We start from the raw sequence: 26,173 nt of genomic DNA, 5'->3' as shown, positions 1-26,173 counted from the left end.
TTAATTATTCTATAAGCAATAATGCGTTTTGCATTATCCACTCCTCATCTATCCAATGACTTGTAATAGTTAGATTATCACAGTCATTACCACTTCTACCAATATCAGTAGTAATAGCAATGCGACAATCTATATGAGTAAATAAATAGCGCAAATATTGTTCATATTCATGTTTATATTTATAAATATCGCTCTTTACGGTTGCGCGAGGCCATCCTTTATAAGTAGGATTAAAAACTCTTCTAATATAATGCACAAAATGAGGGTTAGAAGGAAAACTATAGGGTAAGCACATAACAGTAACCATTTTTGCCAATTCTTCACGATCTTTATTTGGATCATAATATAAAATGCTACTGGTAATAGTGTTAATTCCCGGTTGAACTAGATTTGAACCTGTACTAGGGTTAACCGTACTATCTACACTTGTCCCCTCTTGCACAGCTTTCATTTGTAAAAATCTAGCTTTATCTCTAGGGTGTTTCAATATGTGTCTAGTCAAACTACCCGTACCGCTACGGTCTCCAGTAAATTTATGAACTAGTTGAGACCCACAAGTTTTACACTTAGCCTTATTTTGTTCTCTTAGTTGAGTAAAAAAATGCCAAACAAGAGATATTTCAGGCCGTTTAGAAGGTTGTTTATTAAAAGTAGGGGTTACTACACTTGTCCCAATTTTGAAGCCCAACGGTCAAATTTTAAAATCTAGCCGTTGGGCATTTTAAAAAAAAAATTTAAAAAATAGTCGTTGGGGCCCGTTTGGTCCGTTGGGCCCGGTTGAACCGGCCCAGGACCGCGTGCAGGTCCCTGGCTTAACGGTCCCGGGCTCACAGGCTATTTGTGTTGAACCGGCCCGTCACGGGCTTTTGCACCACTTAAGCGCAGGTCCACTTGAACCGGCCCATTAGGCTAGTTAGGCCCGTTTGGACCGCGGTCCTAGGCCGGTCCCGGGCCCAGACCGGCCCACAGTACAGCCTTAGTTAGGAGCACTTCCCTTCTAGATTTTCTCATCGCGCAACTTGATTCCTTGAGGCTTATGCCCTTGTTTCCTTCCTACTCAATCTTACGCGATGTGAATTGCTTGTTATAAATCGAGAATTGAAGAATTATAATGGTACTATAGATGTGGTGCGAGATGTTTCTCCCGGTATAGTTGGGTGAGCTATTGTCATTGCCTTACGGAAGGATTTTTCTATCGTTTCGGCTTGATAGTTGTGCTTCTAAGAGCTTGGAGGCTATGCACAGGTTGCTATGATGCTCGCGATTGGTTATCGCACAGTATTGACTTGATGGTAGGAGACTTGCCTATGTGTTGGGGCGGTGAATGAGTCGAAAGGAAATCTACTCAGTGCACGATTCAGAGATATGATATTTCACTTCCGGCGGAGGAAAAGCAATTGGCCTATGAATGTACAGATTTGGGGTGATGGAGTAACGCGACTTGGTAATTTCGAGCGTGGTGAAATATTTACCTGCGATGTAGTGTCGTCGTCCTCGATTGTATGTATTAAGTTCAACGGTGTTATGGTATTCTGCAATTCTCCTTTGGGGTAAGATATTGTGAAATAATATTGGAGAAACGACTATTAGATATTGCGAGGTGTAGTGGTTCAGGATTGAATCGGTGTTCCTAATGTTAGCGGCTCGAGAAAGATGATCTTAGGAAAGGTTTAAAGTTAGTAGCGATTTGTGGGTTCAAGTGCTACGAAGATGGATTTTATTTGAGACAACAACCGAGCAGTAAAAGATGAGGAAGGACATGTGGGGAGTGGTAGGCGGTGGTTAAAATTTCTAGAAGGCCAGGTATGAGAAGCAAAGGTCGAGTAGCCTGTTGAAGGGATGAGTTCCGCCAAAGTGGGAGAGTGGTGGAGTTGCATATGAGCTTTGTAGTAGGATGACTACGCACCTTAAGGAGAGTTTGGAATGATTTGGGAATTTTAGTGATTAGTGATTGGGGTCTATGGATTTAATTTGAAGTATGGGATATTATGCGACATGAGATTTGATATAACGGAAAGGAGCTGCTCGAAATAAAGAAGGATACAACGTAACTTTGAATTGGAAGGATGTTTCCGCACATTTAATTGATGTCCACGAGGGGTGGATGGACTTGTGCAGCTAGAGAGTGAACTCGGACTCGGGATGGGTTATTGATGTCATAGTTATTGTACCCCGTGCAACAGCGTTGGAAGATGTCAGCACGTAAATTCTATAGGTGGGTTATCTCCAGTGAGCAGATCGGCGATCGCATGGTTGGCAAAGCTTCTGCGAAGAATTCTATCGGTTATACAGCAAAGAGATCGGTCATGCCAATGTGGTTGAGGACTCAGAGTATAAAAAGGGGGTTTTACAGAAAGATTCCGAGAATTTTGGCGATTGATTGTGCAAGGTTATGTCGATAAGAGATAAAGAATGCTGGTGAATTCCAGAATTATGTAATGGTGGCTTCAAGCTAAGCGGGAGAGTCCCACCGTCTATGATGGGGTTGCATGGTTAACTACTTGCGAGGTTTCTAGTTAGTAGCATATTGATAGGTTGTTTCAGCTATGAGAAAAGAAATAAGTAGTAATTTGAGCAAAGGGATTGTTAAAGGTGTGTTATGGTTGGCCTTATTGGCTCATGTTCAGACTTGGGGAATGATTCAGGATTTATGCCTTGTATATATGCGGGTTTCAAGGGAAGTGATTCTGCTAGGTGCTTCGCCGAGAGGGTATTCATGTGCTAGAAGATTCATGGAGTTGATTATATTCAGGGCCAAGTCAGAGCGGGTGGCTCTCAACAATGGTCCTAGTGGATTCAAAGGGGCAAAATGTTCTATGAGAAGAGGCACACAATGTTCTATGATGTTTTGACTTGTAGTGTAGCATTTGGGAGGTATGAAATGGTTCATGGGATTTGGGACAGCATGGTCTCGTGATTCAAGGTCACTCGGGATGAGTGCGGATGGAGTGTGTTATGTGTTGAATGGAGTCATCATTATTTCTAAGAAAATCAAGGATAAATTGGAAGAAGGTAGATTGGCTAGCCATAGTTGAATTGGCATATTGGCTAGTGATCAGTTCCTTCAGTGTGATCAAGCTATGCAAGCGATTTGTGATAGTACGTGTGAGGCTTGTCGGCCTCCGTATTGATGTTATTTAGAAGTATTCTACTGTTATGGCCTGTTATGTGTCGGTGGATCCCGGAAGGGCTATGGTGGCTTAGTCTACTACTTAGAGATTTGCATATTCTATGGTTATGAGAATTCATCTGTGTGTTTTTATGGTTCTCATGGAGTGTGTTAAGTGAAAAGTTTTTATATGATGAAGTGTTGATCTGTTAGCGGTTCCGGAGTGATGATGAAAATCGTGTTCTATCGTATATTGGCATGATGGGTGCAGTGAGTGGAATGGAATTCGAAGTGAGGATCAAGGTTACAGTTCGGTATTGGCAAGAATGTCACGAGCTCGGATGAGCAGGAAAAGAGTTTTGATGTTTAAAGTAAGTTGGTATTGTCTTCAGCGTCACCTGAGATCGATGTTTTTGTGAAAAAGGATTTGCATCGTAGTTAAGGATTCTTGATATGCTTTATAACATTAGTATGACCGGTGGTTTTGATATATAGACCTATCATCTGTTACGGAAGGTTGTGGGAGTGTGCCCCACAGGAAGGTTGTATAAGTGTGGCATGTAGTCACTTGATTGATTGAAGAGTTAAACCAAGTATGAAGATTGTAGTGATGTCGTTAAATTGAGAATTGATGCTTAGAGGGCACTCGGTTTATTGGGTTGTGGACTGTGGAGGATTACTCCGGTTATGATGGTTGTTTTGTGTGTTATGAGAAAAGGGGGCTTATTATGGACCCATGAAAGGTTAATGACCTAGTTCGGTGTGATCAGAATCAGCTTGAGGTTTGTGGATGGATTTAAATGTGAATATGGGCTCTATATCAGGCCAGATGTGTTCATTTCAGCAATGCTCTCCTTATGGAAGAGTAGTCGGGGTGTTATTTTGTCGTCAGCTATTTCATGTAATGATATATTGCGCCGTGTGAGTTGTGAGACGACTTGGTGAATTTCTTATGTGTTGAGATTCCGCGTAGAGATGATGTTATATGAGCAGGATGTCTCTCGAGATTCAGATCGTATATCGCACCTCAGTTGTGCTTGAGTTTTGTAGCCTAAGGCACTATATGTCTCCCCAGGGATGGTATTATGCACTTAGCGTGCTTGTGACCGATATTCGGTATTTTGTTGTAATGAGCAATTTAGCTCGATGTATATTTCCTTATGTGAATTCTATGTGTGGATCGGGTGGCACGCCGCCACGGGCATGTTATTTGGATCGGGTTGCACGCTGCAACAGTGTGATGTTGAGTACAGTTTTCTATATACTATTTTTGTATGCCTTGTTTCCTATTTTCTAAGGAAAGTCCATATTAGTGCGTGAGTTGAGTTGTTCCTTCCAGAGTTTGTTTTCCTTTTGTCACATTCGAGTTCATAGCCTATTGGCACATTGTGGCATCATATGAGACTTTTGATCATGTTCGGAGTGGCTTATTGCCTGAGCGGTTCGTACTGGGTGAGACGAGATCATTGGATTTAGGATCAGTGCAATCTGATTATATGAAGTATATTAAGGAGCTAAGACCATTATTTGGTTCAGAATGAGGTGATGGTTCTTGTCAGGAGTATAGACCCAATGATTTGTTGATTCGGTAGTTGGGTATGAATTTCTACACACCTCTTCCATCTTGGCGGTATTGTAAGAGTTAGAGCAAGACCTATGTAGGTCATGAGGTGCAATAGGAGCATCAGATTCGTAGAATTTCGACTAATTTGATAAGAGAATGTCATTGTGGTCCTATGAGTAAAGTGGTGCAAGGTGTGAGTTCAGCTAAGGTATGCAGCCATGTTTTGGTGCTGCGGGTAGTTATTGATACGGTGAGCGTATGTTAGAACAGGCCTGGCAGAGAATTCCGGATGTAGGAATTGGGCTCTAAGGCTTATTTGCTTAAGTGAAAAAGGATATCTTCAGATTGATCGAGTTAGGGTGCCCAGCTGAGTTGTGGTAGCACGGGTAGGTGCTCGAGGTGTTAAATAGTGATTTCGGACAACCCCAACACAGTTCTTAGCACATTCAAGGACGAACGTATATTTAAGTGGGAGAGGATGTAACGACCCGACCGGTCGTTTTGAGCTCTAGCGCATCGTTCAGCAATTTGGGGCCATAAGCAGTTTCACTTTAGGTATTATGACTTGTGCGCACGGTCGGAATTGAATTTCGGGAAGTTCAGAGTTGATTTGGAAAGAGAATTCTCATTTCCGGAGCTCTAAGTTGAAAGAATTGACTAAGGTTGGATTTTTGAGTAAACGACCTCGGAATCGAGATTCGAAGGTTCCAACAGGTTTGTATGATGATTTCGGACTTGGGATTATGCCCAGATTGGGTTTTGAATGACCCAGGAGCATTTTGGCACCGATTGTGGAAGTTAGCATTTTGGAAGAAATTTCATAAGTTTGGGTTGAAGTGCATTTCAGTGTTATCGTTGTCTATTTGGGATTCTGAGTCTAGGAGTAGCTCCGTATGGTGATTCTGGAGTTGGGAGTGCGATTAGAAGTGAATTCGGAGGTCCGCATGTCATTTTGGAGTCATTTGGCTAAAGATAGAAATTTAAAGATTTTTGGGATGTTTGACCGAGATTTTACTTTTTGATGTTGGGGTCGGATTCTGATTCCGAATGTTGGAGTAGGTCCATAATGGCGAATATGACTTGTGTGAAAAATTTGAGGTCAATCAGACGTGACTTGATAGGTTTAAACACCAAAAGTAGAAGTTTGAAATTTTAGAGTTCATTAAGCTTGAATTGGAGCGCGATTCATAGTTGTTTGATATGATTTGAGGCCTTGAGCAAGTCTGTAATGTGTTTTGGGACTAATAGGTATGATTGTTTGGGGTCCCGGAGGCCTCGGGTGGATTACGGATGGTTAACGAATCAAAAAATGGAATTTGGAGAAGGTTTGATGTCGCTAGTACTGGTATGAGCGCATTTGCGATGTTTTGGTCGCAAATGTGACATCACTTTGTGATAGGGAGCTCGCATTTGCGAACCTTGGGGCTGCTCAGGGGGTCGCATTTGCGAGGGGGCCATCGCTTTTGCGATGCTGTCATTCTTCGCATTTGCGAAGAATTTTGTCGCAAATGCGACCATAGCAGGGGAAGTTGGGCCTTGCATTTGCGGTGCCTATGTCGCAAATGCGACCATCGCAATTGCGAGCCGGGAGTCGCAAATGCGACTTCTGCGTCTGGTGCTGTGGCTTTTTATTCTGAGGCTTAGCCCATTTCCCTTATTTCCCACTTGGCCTTAAGCGATTTTTGAGAGCATTTGAGGAGGGATTCCATCATCATCAAAGAGGTAAGTAATTTCTACACATCATAAGTTAAATACATAGATTTTGGGTAGATTAACATGTGAAAATTAGGGAAAATCAAGGGTTTTAGATGAAAAGCCTAGAATTTGGTAAAAACAAGATTTAACCATGAAATTTGTTAGGGAATGGAGTAAAAATCCTATATTCTTGATCCTTAGGTTATGGGTAACAATTTTCTTCACAAATTTTTGGAATCCGGGCACGTGGGCCCGAGGGCATTTTGGTCAACTTTTCGAGCGGAGATGGGAACTTATATAATTTGAATTGTTACAAGTATTAGAGTGAGTTTTTATTGGTTTGCCCGTTGTTTGAATAGTTTTAGGGCGTTGTGCATCAATTGGAGTCGTTGGAAGGGCTTGGAAGCCGGTTATGGAAATTTTGGAGCGAGGTGAGTCTCCTTTCTAATCTTGTAAGAGGGAATTGTCCCCATAGGTGAAATAATTGGTTATGTGCTCCTATTTGTGGGGGCTACGTACGCACGAGGTGACGAGAGTCCGTGCGTAGCTTCTATTATGTGTAAGTCCGGGTAGTCTAGGACCCAAAAACATGCTATACTTGAAATATTTGTAACCTTGTTGACAGTTTGAATTGCTTAAATCATATCGGATTAATAAATGAATTTCTAAAAAGATTTAAACTTCATTTTCAAAATCTTTAAAAGAGAATTGGCGTTTCTTTGGATAATTGTTCCCTGTTGACTTCTTTATTGACTGTCTGTGTGTGTTTAATTTCGGAACGGGCCGAACGCCTTGGCAGATTAAATAGATGCATCTATGAGTCGCGCCATTCGACCCTCTGGTAGTGCATAGTTTAAATATTGTTGGATCGGGTCGTACGACCTCGACATGATTTGCGCATGCTTATATTGCTTGCCTTGAAATTTATTGTTATTGATATTTGCTCTCCCCAACTTGAGATAATAGTTAATTAATAGATTATGAATACGGAGATTTTTAATATAAAAAGGAACTTTTACTTGTTCGTGACTTATTTGAAAATACTGTCGTTCTTAATAAATTCATGATTATTTGCATTAATAATATATTACTATTGGACCACTAGTAAGTGTCGAAGTCGACCTTTCGTCTCTACTTCTTCGAGATTAGACGGGATACTCATTGGGTACACGATGTTTTCGTACTCATACTACATTTGCTGTGCATTTTTGTTGCATAGGTTTATATGTGTCTAGTGGCTTAGTGGCATAGCGACATGGTTGATACAGAGACTTAGATGAGTTGCATTTATCGAGACGTCCGTAGCTAGTAGAGTCTCCTTCAGAGTATTGTACTGTATTTTCATTTCTGTACACTTGTATTCCGGACAGTTACTGTATTTTATTTCATTCCCCAGTAATTGCTATGTACTTGTGACACCGGGTTCTGGGATGTCTATGGGTTTATTCAGAAATTTAAAATTGTCAAATGTTTCATTATTTATTCAGTGGAATTTATTATGTATTGTTTAAACGTATAAAATTAGTGATTTCAGAAATATTTAAAACGAGAAGTTACTAGTTATTTGTAATTGGCTTGCCTGACAATGGTGTCCGATGCCATCACGACCCTTAGTGGATTTTGGGTAGTGACAATCGTTCACTTCAAGAATTGCCTAGCAATGCAAAAGGACCCTTTCTCCTTGATAAATGACAACTTCCTAGTATAAGGACAAAGTATGAAAAATTTAATTTCTTTGTGAGTTAATTTTGTTCATAGGTCTTAGAAGGAGGGTATATATATATATGAACCTCCTGTCCTTTTTTTTCTTTTTTTTTGGGTGATTGCTCATCGTTGTTGTATTTTGTGAGGTCAGGTCTAGTCCCTCTCTTGCGCTTTTTTGAATACAACACAACCTAGACGGTTGTCTGGACAACTTTACTTTAAAAAAAAAAAGAGAAATACCAAAATGGGAAAAGAAAGATGAAATCATGAAGCAGAGGATCTTACAAGCAGTATTACTATTACTACTATATATAAAAGGGAGTTGATAGGACGAACGCTGCAGTAAAAGTTTGTACAAAAAGTAGTGTAAGGTGTACTAAAATGTTGGACCTAATTCATTTGTGAATAAACACGTGTTATATACGTGTACATCTTTAAACATGGTATAACAAATACTATTGGTTTTACCATTCATTAGTGTCTCGAGTTGTTTCTTTTGTTGGGTCTAATTTTTGTCCTCTTTCTTCAATTTTCCCTTCATTTGTGTCTCTCTGTGTTTTCTTCATATTTGTTTTTTGTATCGCTTTGTAGGTTGAAGAGTCTTCTTACTGAATACTGGACGATCTTGCGCTCCTTCGTGAGAAGACAGAGGAATATTCTAGTATTTGCTAAAGTTGCTAACTATTTACTGAAACTGATACATGTTAAATAATTTTCTTGCTATTTAGACAATATCTATAGTTTCCTTGCTGCTTATCCTTTTTTTTTTTTGTTTAATGCGCCAAGTTCTTGATAATAAGACTTTGGTAGGTATATATTAGTTTTTCTACTCTATTGGATAATGGCAGTAATTGTCTCTAATTTATCCATGCATGCTACGAAATTAAGTCTAGGTTCATGATTTTGAATATTTTCTGGATACAAATATATTTTTTTGGGTAACTAAACTTAATACGTTTTCCTTCCTCTTCAATTATGAAAATCCAACTGATTACACACCAAATTTCATGTTCCGTTCTTTTCACTTTGTCAATTATTCAAGTGATCCTTTTTTAACTAATTATTCAGTTGCAATGTTTCCATTTCTTGGTATTGCAATCAAAAGGTAGAGCAATTGGGAGAAGAACCTATATTTCAAGAAATTACTGTGCTTGGGTTCCATTAAAAAAATAAGTTTTATAAATAGCTATAGAAACAACTACCACATGGTACTTGATCTTGTTTGTCAAATCTGAGTGTGAGAGGGAATACTTGAGTATGATCAGCCATTTCAGATTGAAATCATGTAAATATTTTTCTTGTTTAATTTTTAATTTCTATTTTGTTCTTAAGAAGATGGATCTGGAATAGTGAGATTTCCCTTTTTATGTTCTTTCTTGTGACTACTTTGGTAACATATCATTCATATGAATGATTCTCACTATTACAGTACTGTACATCATGTGCACCATGTTTGATGAATGCTTGAAATGACTGAATAATTGTTATTTCTTTAATTTTCTGCAGGTGTTTTACAACATGTCATCTATCTTTTAGGAGTCCAACAAGTACATTATCTACTTCTACTTGACATCATTGTTAAATAATATATATGTTGTATTTGTCTTTTGTATAAGAAATGAGTATGTTAGAGATGTACTCCAGTTGCTAACATGTGTTTTCTATTGCATTGTTGCTATTGTTTGTCTAATTTTCTGTTAACAAGAAAAATTAGCTATGACTTATAGATATTCAAAGTTATAATACCTTTCATTTGCTAGCATGTGTATATGAAATTGTTGGCTGAGTAAGGTTAGAAAGCCTAGAAAGAGGAATGAAAATGGTATAAAATATCTTAGGATATGCCATTAGACTCCCTTATGGATTGTGGGGTTGGTTGTAATCTTAGAGCAATATAAGAAAAGATGTCTGCCTTGGTTTTGGGGTTGAGTCCTATTAAGAGGCTTGGAAAATATTGAAATCCCATGACTGCAACTGCTATCACAGAACCTATGTCGATGTTATTTGGCACAATAATTATATTGACAACCTCAACAAATAGGAAAGTAGTAAGGTTTTTGGAACTTGTTAGTTGATACAAGGTACGAAGAGTCACCTGACTTGAAAGTATAATGCAGACCTGCATAAGAGATTCTATAGAAAATTGGCATGGATAGAAGTGTTTGGATCACAATTATAACCTACACTGCTTGGTGCAACTTGTGCATATCATAGATGTTGATTGCAGGAGAGGAATATGAAGAAGAATGGGGAGCACATCATTGAAAGATAAAAATAAAATGAGCGGCATCAAGGTTTTTCTGCTACATTGTAGCATTACAAAGCTTATGAAGTTGTTGAACATGTATGTAACGAATGTGGAACCAAAGTCGCTCTTTTCCATCAGCCGCAAGGAAAAACATGCAGTTCTATTATGGTTTGTTTTGCATGTGTTAATCATACAAATAAAGGTGAGTTTATTTGTTATTCTTATTATCTGTGAGAGTGTGAATTAAATATTTGAATTTCTGCCTTTCATGGCCATAGGCATAAAATAGAAATTTCATCTGATATGAGTTGGTTCAAATGAGTACCTAAAACTATCCTTTTTCGGGCAAAGCTAGCATAGGTTTGATAGCTCTTATCTTATCTTGCAAAGTGAGCGTCGTTCGAATGCAAGGATCTTGTAGCCAATCTTACTTCTGTAAAAGTAAAATGGGACTTAGCTTTTGGGTGGCATCCTGTTGAAAAGACATGTTTTAGATATTTTTACATCACATATATGGTCTTTCAGTCCCCCAACAATAATCAGATGCACCATCGATTATAAAGATCTAACAATGTACAACAGGATGTCCTCTTTTAAAAATTCTCTTTTGTGATTTAGTAGTACTTATGACTTGCTAAATTAACACCATATATTATAGTTCGTCAATATTCATTCTGCTAGCTTGTTACAGAAAATTCCATTGTCAGAATAGTCACGAAGATGCTACCTAAAAAGCCGATAGAAATGACAACTTAAAAATTTTGAGAACTCAGAATTGTAGGACATGAGCAATGCTTGAAATTTTTCTTTTTGCATATAGTCTTATTGATATAATCGTGTATTTTTAACTCTTTGGTTCTTGTAGTATTTCTCTTATCTTTAACAAACTGGGTAGTTTACTCACCCGGGTTACTTTGTGCAGCTTTTTCTCTGTTTTTGACTTAACATTGTATTTTCTTTTAATAATTTTCAACAAATACCAACTTGGTAGTAATTTATTCTACAACATGTTACACTTATCTATTTGCAGTAAAGTCATTTTAATTATCAGTAAAACTATCTTGCTTGGTTTCATCATGAAATTGACAGGTCCTGTGATATGTTCGTCAAAGGAGTTAAAAAAAGAAAGCTCATGCAAGAGCATAAGCGGGTAAGCTAATCAATCTTCAGAGTTGATGCATCGATCTGCAGAGTAGATGCATCACCTTATGTTCAATATTATTTCATGGAAGATAAAGAGCGTACCTACTTGCAAACGCTCAATTCTCTAAATGTAGATATTTAGTAATCTTTGGATATATTGTGAAGTTTTGTTCCTCGATAAACTTAACAATGTTGATCCTTTTTCCTTTAATTCCGTTAAAAGCTTGAAATCTTTAGTTAGAAGGAATGGGAGCTATTTGGCCTTGAACATTTCTTGCAACCTTATAGCTGTATTTATAAAAGTTGAAACCAAAGTGACAAAGAAAAAAGGGATGTCTATTAGCTTGATTGATGCATGACTTATTGTATCAAAAAACATATTGTTAAGTCTTGACTTTGCTATCAGTATTTTCCTTGAAAGCTGTATGATTTCTACACAACCTTTGTGATCAAGATAGAGTCTGAGAAATTAGAATCCCCTGTGATCAAGAGGCAAAGGCTGAGAAATGAGAATTGTTTTTGTTTTTGCAGATCAAGGATTCTTCAAATGCACAAAGTTTTACTTACATAATGAGCTTGATTTGTGTCCTTGTATCTAAACTAACATTCTATGACAAACACTATTTACACTAGAACCAAAAAAATTACAAAAGAATATTATTAACTAAAATTGTTGGGCCCGGGCTAACCATATCTAGTTCCAGTAGAAATGAAGGTACTTAGACAAATAGTATGTGAAGAATCAAACGTGACATTAAGCTATTGCAAGTACTTAGACAAATAGTATGTGAAAAATATTTCCTTCTTATTATGCACTAATCACAAATAATGATACACTGCCTAGCTACAAATCAAAAAATTGAATTTGACCATAATTTGTAATCATAATTGTTAAATTCTCAGAAGAAAATCATAAAAAAGTTGATCATTCCAGGAATTGTGACAATGATCATGAGGCGTCCATTGAAACGTCAATGTCTCATTTGTAGCGGCACTCATAAACCTCTTCCAATCATAAACCACTGCTATCAAATCAGCCATTTTGGCACCAATACCCCGGCAACAGTTGGAATGAACAGTCGCGACGGCCCTAACATCTTTACTATTTTGACAAAATCCACTAAAATAAACAGTGTCTAAGAACCACCTTTAAGGCCTAACTTTCGAAACTCTCCTCCGCTCATTAAGTTCTGCAGATCGAACATCCTGTTCTTTCAATCCGGTGGAATTGTCTTTCTTCGCGTACCCACGCATCAAACAATGCAATGGAATTGTTGTTTGATCTGATCATGTAGAAGCCTGTGTTAATAGGGTTTGCGTCGGACCATTGGTCGCCGTTGAATCTGTCTGTACTAATCTGCATGTCTATGGCTTTGTTCAGGCTCAACTTTGGGAATGGATTTCTTAGCCATAATACATCGATCAGTGTCGTGGTCAGCACGAAAGAAATAGTCAGCTAATGGAGTTTGACAAATGTACTTTGAATGAACAATACCTGTAATTTTTCACAGAATGCATATGGGATTGTGTAATAACTAATTAGCAAAAAAATAAGAAGTTACACGTATAACTTAAATCCTGTAAATTCATGGTCTGGTTTTCAACCTAAAAGCCCTCGAATTTCCATTGTAATATGAACGTACCGTGAAGATGAAGTTGTAACCTCGCTTAAGAACATCACCTAAGAACAAAGTTCTTCTCCACATCATCTTGATAAAATCTTCAGACATGTACAGTTTCTATATGTCCATCGCAACTATCAACAGCTGTTTGATTTATAACTCCCCAGTGCTTTCTCCAAGCAAATTAAAAACCATCCAAGAAAATATCCAGCATCGGCTTATCTCCCTCTACGTATGCTTTATTTATAACAGTAACTATTACCGTCTTGTCCTCCGTCGCTGCTCCGGCCAAAGCTAGTTCAAGGTCATCTCCATTAGGTTTTTATGTAAGAAAGATTGTTTATTATATTTGAAGGTTGGCATATGGACTTCCGCAAAGGAAAGAGAGCTAAATTACCGCTTTTACATGAAGAGCTGATGAGGAGAATAAGCAGCAAACCAAAGGTTAGTAGTGCATACAGAATATAGTGACTAGTTTTTGACCGGGTTCTTAAAATCCATTGTTGTGTGGCTGTTTAACGCTCCAACTTACATTTTACTTGACATTGGTTTTTACTACTGTTTAGTTTGTTCAACTATATATATATAGTGAGGAATCCGAGTGGCTTACTATTCTATTCATTCACAAATTTTGGCACAGTATTCTGTTCAAATTGGAGAAAGAAATATGTTCAAATTGTGTGACCTACTTTATCAATAGACATTTATCCATAGTATCTTTTAGTAACTAATTCAACATATCTTATAAATGCCATGTGAATAGTACCGCGTGATAGTTCTTTACACTTTAACACTTTTTTTTAAAATTAAATATCATTTGAATGTACCACGTGGAACTCTTTAATTAGTTTCATGTTAAAGTTCTGGCGAAAGATTTAGAGTCAAACAAACTTGACTTTCCTCTAATACGAAAACGAAATATTTTATGTGGGGAGCGAAAGCTTTTTCTCATTATTTATATAGTGTTATTGCGAAAGGGCACCGCCAATTAATAGAGATGATTGCTTCCAATACTATAACATAAATCACTTGATTTTCCTGTAAGTGCTCCAAACACGATGCAGGTAAAAAGAAAAAATTACAACAAAATACACCTTGATATCACACCATAACAAAAAATGACCCATATTTTTATATTTTACCCGACCTAATCCATATTATACATATTTTGAAAGCACTAGCAAATTCAAAATCTGTTTCTTACGACCATTACTTCTAAAAGCTATGGAGTTAAATCTATGTTCTCAAAACCATTGCTTTCACTCTCTTTTCTTCTCACATCTTCTACATATGCTTCAAGGGGCCGTCTGCCATTATTGCTTCTCCCCCGTGTCACCTGGTTGCAATGTAAGAAAATTGAAGATGCAACATTCCACCATCGAAAGCCATACAAAGCTTTGCTTTCAAAAATAAGTTTTTTTGAGTTTGTTAGTTGTTTGGATTGAGTGTTGTTCCAATTGATTGAAAATGTCAAAAGGAGTTCAAAATTTAATTTTGAAGTGATTTGGAGTATATTTGAGTAAGATTTAAGTTAAATTTCAGAAAAAATGCAAGGAAGAAGACGAAGTTAGTTTTTTTTTTTTTTTGTATAATCTTGTATAATAGTGTATATGAGTGTATAAACATATCTTATACACCTTTATACAAGCATCTGTAGACGAACTTCTTTCACGATTTTCAGTAGCAATTCTTGTTCAAAATCAGTCCAAATCTCCATTAAATGACTTCAAAATTTATATACAACCTATTTATACTATTTTTAACAATTCTAGATAATACCCACTCCAAATTTCTCACAAAATCAAATTCGGAATCTAAACCCACATATTTAAGCTTGTTAAAAATCTAATTTTCACCGCCGAAATAGATTTGGTTTGTTGAACTAATATTTGAGCTACAGTTACTGATTCGAAAATTACCTTAAAAGCTTGAGCAATCTTTTTAAAAAATTAAAGTAATTTTGAGAACCTATTGGAGTTGGATGTTGAATCTTAACCTATTATTTTTGGGCTAGTTGGTTATAAATTGAAATACGGGCTATAAAATTAAAAAGTAGGGATCCCAGTTGTTCTTATGTGAAATTTTCCCAGGTAAAAACCTAAGAAATGTGTAACTTGTCAAATATAGTGCTATGAGTCAATTATTTACTTTGACTATTTGGATTTGGGAATTACTAATAACACATAGGATGGCTCACCAAAACGTAACATAGGTGTTAAGGAGTCATCTCGACGTCTTATGACGCGAGGTCACATACTAAAGAGCTTCAAGAGAATTACCTGGACTACTACAATTGAAGATCAAGAAGTGTATTCTGTTGGAAGATAGCAAAATGGCGTGGAAATGCTTCACAAGTATTTTAACGTGCTTGTAACGATGTTGGAAGATGATCCCGAGTCAATTTGGATTCAAGAGCATTCAAACATGGAGTTGAAGAGTTCGGGTACAAATTGTAGAATCCTTTTAAGAATAAGGTCTTCAGAAGAAGAGCCGTAATCTTCCAAAACTGTTAATGATCAGTCTAAGAAGGCAAGAAAAAGAATGGTATACTCCAGAACCTTTTAGCAGTTCCTTCTACTTCTAAGCACAATATAGAAAGTACGATCGAAGAGGTTACCGGGCAGGGAAAACAACCTAATGAGGTTGTTAAGCAGGGGGAACAAGTTGATGATAATGTCGAGCAGTGGAGTACCCTACTCAAGAAGAAGAACAACTTTAACCTCTAAGGAAATTAGAAAGGCTAAGGGTAGAGTTATGCAAGTACCCTTCCACACTGTATGTCCTCATCAGTGATGAAGGAAAGCGGCCGGAAAATCTTAAGAGGTGTTATCCCATACAGAAAAGAACTGGAACCAGTGGATGAATGACATGCAAGATGGAGACTGCTTATGCAAATATAATTGTTCTTTGATGCAGTAGTGGAATGAGAATTAGTGGGGGATACTGAGCAACAGATGACTGTGAGAGTGTTTTACCATGACCTGGGGCAGCACATGATGATGACATTTATTTATGCAAAATATTCAGCAATGGAGAGGTTGGAATTGTGGGATCACTTGTATTACTTAGCAAGTGATATGAAATTGCCATGGTTGGTAGGAGGGGATTTCAATGTGATATTGCATGAAGAGAAAATAGGAGGACTACCAGTACACCCTCCTGATGTGAGGATTTTGCATTTTGTGTAAACTCTTGTGGTTTGTTTGAGCAAGGATACAAACGAAGTCCATTTACATGGTGGAATGGGAGATCCAATGTTGCGTGTATATTCAAAAGATTGGATAAGATCTTTGCGAATTTGCCATTTCAGAACATATTGCCAACTATTGAAGTTAAACATCTAATCAGAACTGGATCAGATCATGGACTATTGTTAATGACATGTGGGGAGCAGATCACCAATTTTGTCAAGCCTTTTAGGTTCTTGAACTTTTGGACTAAACATGCTACATTTATGGATGTGGTGAGGCAGAATTGGGAAGCTGATTTCATAGGGGATCCATTTTTGATGTTCAAACAGAAGCTCAAGAGGGTGAAGGCAACACTGTCAAATGGAGTAGAAAAATATTTGGTGGTATCTTCAAGCAGTTGGCTATTTTGGAGGACATTGTTAGGTTGAAAGAGATGTTGTTTGAAGAAGAGCCTACAATTGAGAACAGGATTGTGCTTCAAAAGGCTCAATCTGAATTGAAGAAATACTTGAGTATTGAGGAGCAGTATTGGAAGCAAAAAGTTGGGATGACTTGGTTTGCTGAAGGAGATATGAATACAAGTTTCTTTCACAATCATGTCAATGGCAAAAGAAAGAAATTACAACTGAAGAGGATCAAAAGTGGAAATGGGGTATGGATTGAAGACCATGAGCAATAGGCTACAACTGCAGTGGACTTATATCAAAAACAGTTTACAAATAAAGGTGATACATCTAACTTTTTCTTGCTTAATAATGTACCTTCGATGGTCACTATGGAACAAAATTTGGAACTTAGCAGATTGCAAACAATTGAGGTAAGGATAGCAGTGTTTGAGCTTAGTGGAGAGAATACTAGTGGTTCAGATGGATTCAGTGGCCTGTTTTATCAAACATGCTGGGATATTATTGGTGCTGCTATACACAACATGGTGCTACACTTCTATAGAGGAGTTGCACTGCCTAAATTCATCACTCATACCAATCTAGTGTTGCTGCCTAAGAAACCTAGAGTTGAGACCTTTTCTGACTTAAGACCTATTAACTTGAACAATTCATTAACAAGGTCTTGTCTAGGGTGTTACATGATAGATTGGAAATGTTTTTTCCTTCTCTAATATCTCCTAATCAATCCGTATTTGTGAAGGGTAGGAGTATATTTGAAAATATCTTATTGACTCAAGAAATTGTCACTGATATAAGGTTAAGGGGAAAGCCAGCTAATATGATGATCAAGCTTGATACGGCTAAGGCTTATGATAGGGTTTCATGGAAGTACTTATTGCATGTACTAAGGAAGATGGGATTTTCTGAGCACTTCATCAACATGGTGTGGAACTTGGTGTCAAATAACTGGTACTCAGTATTGGTGAATGGTCAGTCCTCAGGGTTCTTTAAGTCCACAAGGGGTGTGAAGCAAGGGGATCCTCTATCACCAGCATTGTTCATTCTATTAGCTGAGGTACTTTCCAGGTCTTTAATAAGCTATTTGAAGACAGGTCATTTGTGGGATTTGGAATGCCTAAGTGGTCTGATCCTTTAAACCACTTGGCATATGCTGATGATACTATAATCTTTGCTTCTGCTCATCCTCCATCCTTGAGCAAGATTATGGCAGTGTTGGGGAACTATGAGAAGATATCAGGCCAGATGATCAACAAAGATAAGAGTTCATACTATGTATTCAAAGATTCCTAATGGATTATGTCAGGCGGTTGGAGCTATTACATGATTTGAAAGAGGTAAATTCCCCTTCACATATCTAGGGTGTCCTATTTTCTACACTAGAAGGAGGAAGAAATATTATGAGGATCTTATCAAGAAAGTAAAAGCTAAATTGCATTCACGAAAAGGAAAGCTATTGTCATTTGGAGAAAAGGCAACACTCATTACTAGTGTGTTGCAAAGTATGCCAGTCCACAAGTTATCAGTCCTTCATCCCCCAAAAGATGTCCTAGAGCATATTCATAAGCTTTTTGCTAGGTTCTTTTGGAGCACAAAGGAAGAATGGAGAAGCAGACATTGGGCCTCAAGGCAAAATCTTTGCCTTCCTAAAGAGGAAGGAGTCCTAGGTTTTGGGTCCTTACATGATGTATCGAGGGCATTGTTTGCTAAACTATGGTGGAGGTTTAGGATCAAAAAAAATTTGTAGTCTAATTTCATGTGGAATAAGTATTGCAAGAAGGAGATACCAATGGTGGTGCAGTTTACAAGGGGTCTCATGTTTGGAGACAAGTGCTAAATGCTAGGGAAGAAGTAGAACATGAGATCTTATGGGAATTGAAGAGTGAAAAAACTAATATATGGCATGAAAATTGGACTGAATTGGGTGCACTTTATCATGTATTACCTAAAGACTTTCCAATCAATGAAGATCTTCATGATGTGGCAGAATTATGGCAAGGTGAAACATGGGATGATCAGCTACTAAATCAAACCTTCAATGAGGAAATTGCAGAACATATAAGGCTAAATATGCATTATGAAGGTAGTGAGGGATACTAGGATAGGCCATAATGGATGCCAACTCCTTCAGGCAAGTCCAGTGATAGCAGTGCTTGGCAAATATTAAGGCATAGGGCTTATCCTAATCAAGAATTCAAGTTAATGTGGATTAAAGGCTTATCATTCAAGATATCCTTCTTCTTGTGGAGATTGTGGAGAGAGAAAATAGCCACTGACGACATGTGGAGGAGGCAAGGGCAAATGGTAATGTTTAGGTGTTGTTGTTGTCAGCAGCCCTAAGAGGAATCTATTGAGAATATATTTGTCACATGTCCTACTGCCTCACAAGTATGGAACTTGTTCATGGGGGCTGCTGGAATTACTGTGCCATTGATTCAATTGAAGCAGGTTATAAGGCATTGGTGGTATGCTCAATGTTGTCCAAATCTAAAGCCTTTGTTTCAAGCATTACCAGTTATCATCATTTGGGAACTTTGGAAGAGAAGAAATACAAGTAAACATAGGGGTTCAGTGTGCACAAATAGCGTGATTCATGAGATCAATAGGACATTGCATCAACTAGAAAGGGTGAGGTATGCTTAGATGCCTAATATTCCATTGTTATGGCTAGACATAATTCAATATTTTGAAAGATATAAACCTATATTGATTACTACAAGAGTAACATGGCAGCTTCCTTTTCATGGTTGGTACAAATGCAATACTGATGGAGCCTCAAAAGGAAATCTTGGTCCTAGCTCATTAGGCTTTTGTGTGAGGAATGATGAAGGTGATGTGATGTATGGAAAGGCAGTAGACGTGGGGGTGACAACTAATGTGGTGGCTGAAACTAAGGTTATTCTTCAAAGATTGGAATACTGTGTGGAGCATGATCTTCACCCTCTCATATTGGAGATTGATTCATTAGTGATGAAGAAAGTGATGGAAGGGGAATGGGATCATCCTTGGGTAATTGCATATGATGTGAAGAAAATTATAGAGATGAAGGGAAACTTCAATGTGATCTTTCAACATGTGTTTAGAGAAGGAAACTTAGTGGCAGATTTTATAGCTAACATTGTGTTTTTTTTGCAAGTACATCCGAGTTTCACTCATTCTCTGAACTGCCTAGTGTAGGGAGGAGGTTAATTAATTTAGACACAAGTCTCAAACTCCTAACCTTAGGGTTAGAATAGCAAAGAGAAGAGCCCCAGACTGATGGCTTCACAGGATTGGAATCTGCACATACTTGCGTGTTTCTTTTATGTCTCATTTTATATGCTATAAGGTACTTTCCAATGGTATTATCATGGTAACATGCTCATTCTTGGGGTGCTTTGATAGTGTACAAGGCCAATGTGATAAGTAGGTATTGGATGGTGCAATTTATTCTACTTCTGATATGTTCAAATGTTAAAGAAAAGGTTGAATATGTTATGTGGAATTTTTGGAGATTGTTGAATCATTTCTCAGTGGTATTATCATATCTTCATTCTCAATATAAGGATGGTTTAGTAAGGTTTAGAATGATTTCTACATTAAAAATTCGGGAAGAGAAGGATCTGATCTTACAAGATCATAAAATCACCCAGCTCCACAAGCCTGGCGGCGTCAGGCTAAAGCCTGATGATACCCTGGCGTTGCCAGCTTAAAGCCAGCCCTGGCCTGGCTTTTGCCTTGCAAAGCTTCCTAAAGCCAGCCCCAGCCTGGCTTTTGCCTTGTAAAGCCTGCCTAAAGCCAGCTTCAAAACAGGTGTAGCCAGGCTCTTTCACATGATAATATTGATGATCGACCACATGATTTATACTTGGATAGAGTTAGTAAACTGCCTATGGATATCATATTGTAGCAACACTAATGATTGGAAGACTATGATGGCTTCAATTCTGTGGTGGAGATGTTTGGAATTCAATTTAGCCTATGGACTACATACCCTGGCGCCTGGTGAGAGTTTGATAGGTATTGCTTGGTATTTGTCACGGGTAATTGGATTCACATACACTGACAGGAGAACGAAGCATTCAGCAGACAATGTTGTAATAGCTAGTTCATTAGACTTTAGTTTTTCTATCTTTTTAGTAGCTAGTAGCTTCATGCAACTTCTATTTTGGTTTGGATATCTTGTAAGTTTTGGACCCATTTTGGGATTTTATTTATATATTAGCCACTAGCTAGCCTGCCTAGTGGTGTATTTGCTAAAAAAATGACATGCAAGAAGAGCTAGAATCTCTACAGAAAAATGGCACGTATAGGGCGATTAACTTCCAAATGGTAAAAAACCACTCAGGTGAAAGTGAGTTTTTAAACTCAAGAAATATGGAAATGACAAGTTGGTCAGATATAAAGCTCGATTGATGGTTGTTGGCCCAAGTGAAGTTTGTTTTGAAGATTGACAAAGGAACTCAAGCATGAACCAAGTCAGTCCACAATATACATAGACATGGGCAGATTCAAGCACAAGGGATGCACGTGAGGGAGATAAGGTTAAATAGTTATATCTGATATCTCCCGATAAAAAAGGTTGCATAATTGATTAGGAGAAGGAATCCTTACTCAAAGAGAACACTATCTAAGATAAGGGATGAGTTAGAAGTTGAAAACAACTAGAACTTTTCCACCAAGGAAGAGTAGCATTAGAACTGTAGTTATTTCTTAATCTACTAACTCTATATATTGCAGGATGTTCTCACTTTACAGGTGTGCACAAACGCTAAAGTTAAACGTGAGTTGAGAGAAAAATAGTAAGGCATTTTGCAAGCAATTTTTTTGTGATTCAAGTATGCGTACCTGAAGCTACATGAACCTGATAGAAGAACTAGTTCCAAGTGTTTGTCTTTTATTCTAGTTCAATTGTAGTAGGTGTTTTCATATTGTACCTTTTAGCTTTAGCTAGAAGCAATTATAATAGGTACTTTGAGTATTCAAGTTAGAGTTAACTTGAAGTTATCGCAACAGTTAGAGGTTGGTTGTCATAATGGGATTAGAGTTAATCCTTAGGTTTATAAAGTATTTTGTAAATGCTGTTTTGGATCAGTGATTTAGTGAAATATTAGGGAAAATCCTACTGAGTAGTAGGTCGTGATTTTTTCACCTTTTGAGTCAGGTGTTTTTCACGTAAAAATACTTGTGTTCTTTAGTTTCCACATTTACTATTTCAATAACAGTAGGTTAAGGAACACATAGAAGAACCAGGTTCTTCTATAATCAATAAGCGCAAAAAATTGGGCACCACACAAATCATCCCCCCCTCTCTTGTGTGGTATTGAAGTTAAAATATCAATTGGTGTTAGAGCGGGTTATCCTTGAAGAGGCTAACACCTTAGGAAAAGATCAAGATGAGTGCACCACCTGGAAACTGGGAAGGGCAATCCACTGCTAGAACGTCACTCTTCAACGGCCAGTACTACTCCTGGTGGAAAAATAGGATGAGAGATCACATCATAGGAGTGGACTATGAGATACGGGACATTGTCACTGATGGTCCTCTGGCTACTATGAAGAAAAATGCTGAAGGAGTAGAGGTGCCAAAAACAAGAGCTGAATGCACTGCTGAGGATCTAAGGAAATGGGAGAAGAACGCCAAAGCCAAGAAATGGCTTGTTTGGGGACTTGGTCCCGATGAGTACAGTAGAATCCAAAGTTGTACCACTACTAAGGAAATTTGGGACACTCTGCAAGTGGTCTATGAAGGAACACCTCAAGTGAAGAGGTCCAGAAGAACTCTAATGTGTTCCCAATATGAGAACTTCACCATGAAGGAAGGGAAAACCATTCAAGAGATGTACATAATGTTCACTACATTGACAAACGAACTAAAGTCTCTTGGAAGGATTCTTCCTGAAGAAGACAGAGTTGAGAAGATTTTGACAAGGGTTCTGCTTGTTACTTGGGAGAGCAAAATCACTGTCATTCAGGAATCAAAGAATATTGCCACCCTCAAATTGGATGAGTTAATCGGAAATCTTACTTCTTACCAATTTAGGAGGCAAACAATAAAAATAGATGTACCTAAGAAGGAAAGAAGTCTGGCACTCAGAATCACTAAAGGTTCTGATCTAGAAGATGATGAAATGGCTATGATCACAAAGGACTTCAAGGAGTACCTAAGGAGAGGAAAGGGTCCTTCAAGAAGTGGAAGCTACAGTAAGCCAAAGGTTCCTGAAAAGCAAACCAATGAAGGATGCTACAAGTGTGGGAAGACTTATCACCACATCAAGAACTGCCTTCAAAGGGAAATTGAATGGAAGAATGAAAGAGCTGAATGAAGGAACAAGTTCAACCCAAAAAATAAAGGATCAACTAGGGCTATGGTCGCCGCTTGAGGAGAAAGTTCAGATGAAAGCTCAGATGATAAAGATTGGGATGAACAAGCACTTATGGCAATTGGAGAATCTGATGAGGAAACTGAGCTAAGTGTAATTCATCTCAAAGACAAGATTAAATTTTTGTCTAAGGAAAGGCTATCTGAGTTACTTCTAGATCTAATTGATGAATGTGAGGATATAAACAATAAAAAGGAACAACTGTCTAAAGAATGTGTGATTTTAAAAGCAAAGTACAAAAACATGAAACTTAGGAATAGTAAAACTGCAAGTGAAAATACTACTTTGAAGAACCAGGTTCATGCACTTGATTCAAATGTCCTAGAACTTAGATCTGAAAATCTAAAACTGAAATTAGGAACAGGTAAGAAGACAACTAATCACACACAACTCACTCTAGAAGAAAATGCAGGTAAATTAAACGATGAGTTGTATAAGATGGATGAGCAGGTAAGAATTCTAAAGGAGGATCTAAGCAAGGTCAAGCATGAGCTGGACAGAACTTGTAAATGGAACAGGTCCTCCGATGCACTTTCATAACTACAGGAACATCATTGTAGCAACAGAAGAGGATTTGGCTTTGGGAATCTACCACCAAAATGAGATCCCAAAAGCAAGTATCTCAAACTTCCTGAGAATAAGATTTGCACACATTGTGGTAAAACAGATCACTTTAAAAGTGAATGTACTACAAAAGAAAAGGCTAGTTAAAAGAACAAAGAATTTGTTCAAGGGAAGAATAAACTACCAAGGTGGGCTAAAAAGAATTTGATTCATCTTTTGCCTATAGAAAGGGACCCAAACTAGTTTGGGTTCTTAAGACTAATCCCTGATTTCCTTTTGCAGGTCCATGTGAAGGGGAGCAGCCAGATATGGTACATGGATAGTGGCTGCTCAAAACACATGACATGTAACAAGAACTAGTTCCTTTCACTTGAGGACCTCAAAGGAGGTAATGTCTAGTTTGGAAATGGGAAGAAAGGTGAGGTCATTAGGGTTGGAAAGGTTGGTGAGACTGATTCTCACTCTATTGAGAATGTCTACTTGATAGATGGACTAAAGTACAATCTAATAAGTGTATCACAATTGTGTAAAAGAGGTAACATGGTAACATTTACCTTTACCAAATACTTTATGATTAATCTTACCACTGACAAGATTGTTTTGCAGGGAAAAAGAGGAACAATATATATGTTGTAGATCTGTCCACACTTTCAGAAAATGAACTCACTTGCTTAAGTGTGTTTGATAATGATCCCCTCATTTGGAAAAGAGACTTGGACATGCTAGTCTGAGTTAACTCAACAAATTAGTCTTCAAGGACCTGGTGATAAGGCTGCCTAACATCAAATTCGAGGAAGATAAAGTTTGTGAGGCTTGTGCAAGGGGGAAGCAGGTAAGATCCTCTTTTAAATGCAAGAAAATGGTAAGCACCACCAGGACTATGGAACTGGTCCATATGGATCTCTGTGGTCCAATTAGAACATTAATCAGAGGTGGTAAGAGATATATGATGGTGCTTGTTGATGATTATTCTAGGCTTACTTGGACGCTGTTTTTAACATCGAAAGATGAAGCATTTGACACGTTTACTTCTTTTGTTAGAAAAACTCATAAACAACTAGGTAATCAACTTGCATCAATTAGGTATGATCATGGCACTGAATTAGAGAATGCTAAATTTGCTGAATTTTATGATGAGCATGGCATAGATTATAATTTCTCTTCTCCTAGGACTCCACAACAAAATATAGTAGTTGAAAAAAAAGAATAGGACACTTGAAGATATGGCTAGGACTATGCTTCTTTCTAGTAAACTGCCTCATAGCTTTCGGGCAGAAGCTGTGAACACTGCATGCTACAACCATCTTAGGGCATCTGGATGCAAGTGCTTTGTGCACAATAATGGAAAAGACTCCCTAGGTAAGTTTGATCCCAAAAGTGATGAGGGAGTATTCTTGGGATATTCTTCACATAGTAAAGCTTACAAGGTCTATAACAAAAGAACTGTATGTGTAGAAGAAAATGTTCATGTGGTTTTTGATGAACTAACATTCTTTCTGAAAGACAGAAACATAATGATGAAGGAATTAGGTTGGTAAGAGACTCAAACGAAACTACATCCCAAACTGAAGCTGCAACAGAGGAAGGAACATGTTCTTCTACCCAGGGCAACCTGACAAGGGGAATTGAACAAAGAGGAACTGATCCTCAAACCTCGAGGGAACCTGTCCATGAACCTGTTTCTCAGCAACAAATTTTTAAAGGAACATCTAGGGGAAACCAGTTGGTTGTAAAACTTTACAACTACCAAAGTTCTCATCCCATTAAGAACATAATTACTGATCCAATCTCTAGAATCAAAACCAAATCTTCTTTGAAGAATCTTTGTGCTTTTGATGCTTTTCTATCTCTTATTGAACCTAAAAATGTTGTTGAGGCTTTGCAGGATACAGACTGGTGAATGCGATGCAAGATGAACTCAATAAATTTGAGAGAAGTCAATTTGGTATCTGGTTCCAGGACCCAAGGACAGATCAGTAATAGGTATAACATGGATCTTCAGAAACAAACTTGATAAAGATGGAACAGTTACAAGGAACAAGGCAAGATTGGTTGGTCAAGGATATAGTAAAGAGGAGGGCATAGACTATGATGAGACATTTGCTCCTGTTGCAAGATTGGAAGCAATTAGACTTCTCATAGCCTTAGCTGCTTACATGAAATTCACTCTCCATTAGATGGATGTCAAGAGTGCCTTCCTCAATAGCTATCTAAAGGAAGAAGTATTTGTTAAGCAACCTCCGGGCTTTGAAAACATGGAATGTCCTGATCATGTGCACAAGCATGGCAATGCACTTTATGGGCTCAAGCAGGCTCCAAGAGCATGGTATAAAAGATTATCAAAGTTCCTACTTGAGCATGGCTACAAGAGAGGTAAAATTTGCAATACTTTATTCTTGAAGGAAAAATGTAAAGATCTCTTGGTAGTTCAGATATATGTTGATGATATAATCTTTGGAGCAACTACTGATAAGCTAAGTAAAGAATCTGCTAAACTAATGGGGGTGAATTTGAAATAAGTATATGAGTGAGCTTAATTTTTTTTAGGCTTACAAATTAAATAAAAT

General features: G+C 37.7%; 1 pseudogene; it reads right to left on the bottom strand.

The window, feature by feature from the left end:
• The window catches only part of LOC142181988 (uncharacterized protein At1g28695-like), an 84,303-nt pseudogene extending 68,212 nt beyond the window's left edge, over positions 1 to 16,091 (bottom strand).
• Positions 16,092 to 26,173: the final 10,082 nt, after the last annotated feature.

Source organism: Nicotiana tabacum, chromosome 6, assembly GCF_000715075.1.
Source record: "Nicotiana tabacum cultivar K326 chromosome 6, ASM71507v2, whole genome shotgun sequence".
Taxonomy (NCBI): domain Eukaryota; kingdom Viridiplantae; phylum Streptophyta; class Magnoliopsida; order Solanales; family Solanaceae; genus Nicotiana; species Nicotiana tabacum.
This window is presented reverse-complemented; position numbering and strand designations above follow the sequence as displayed.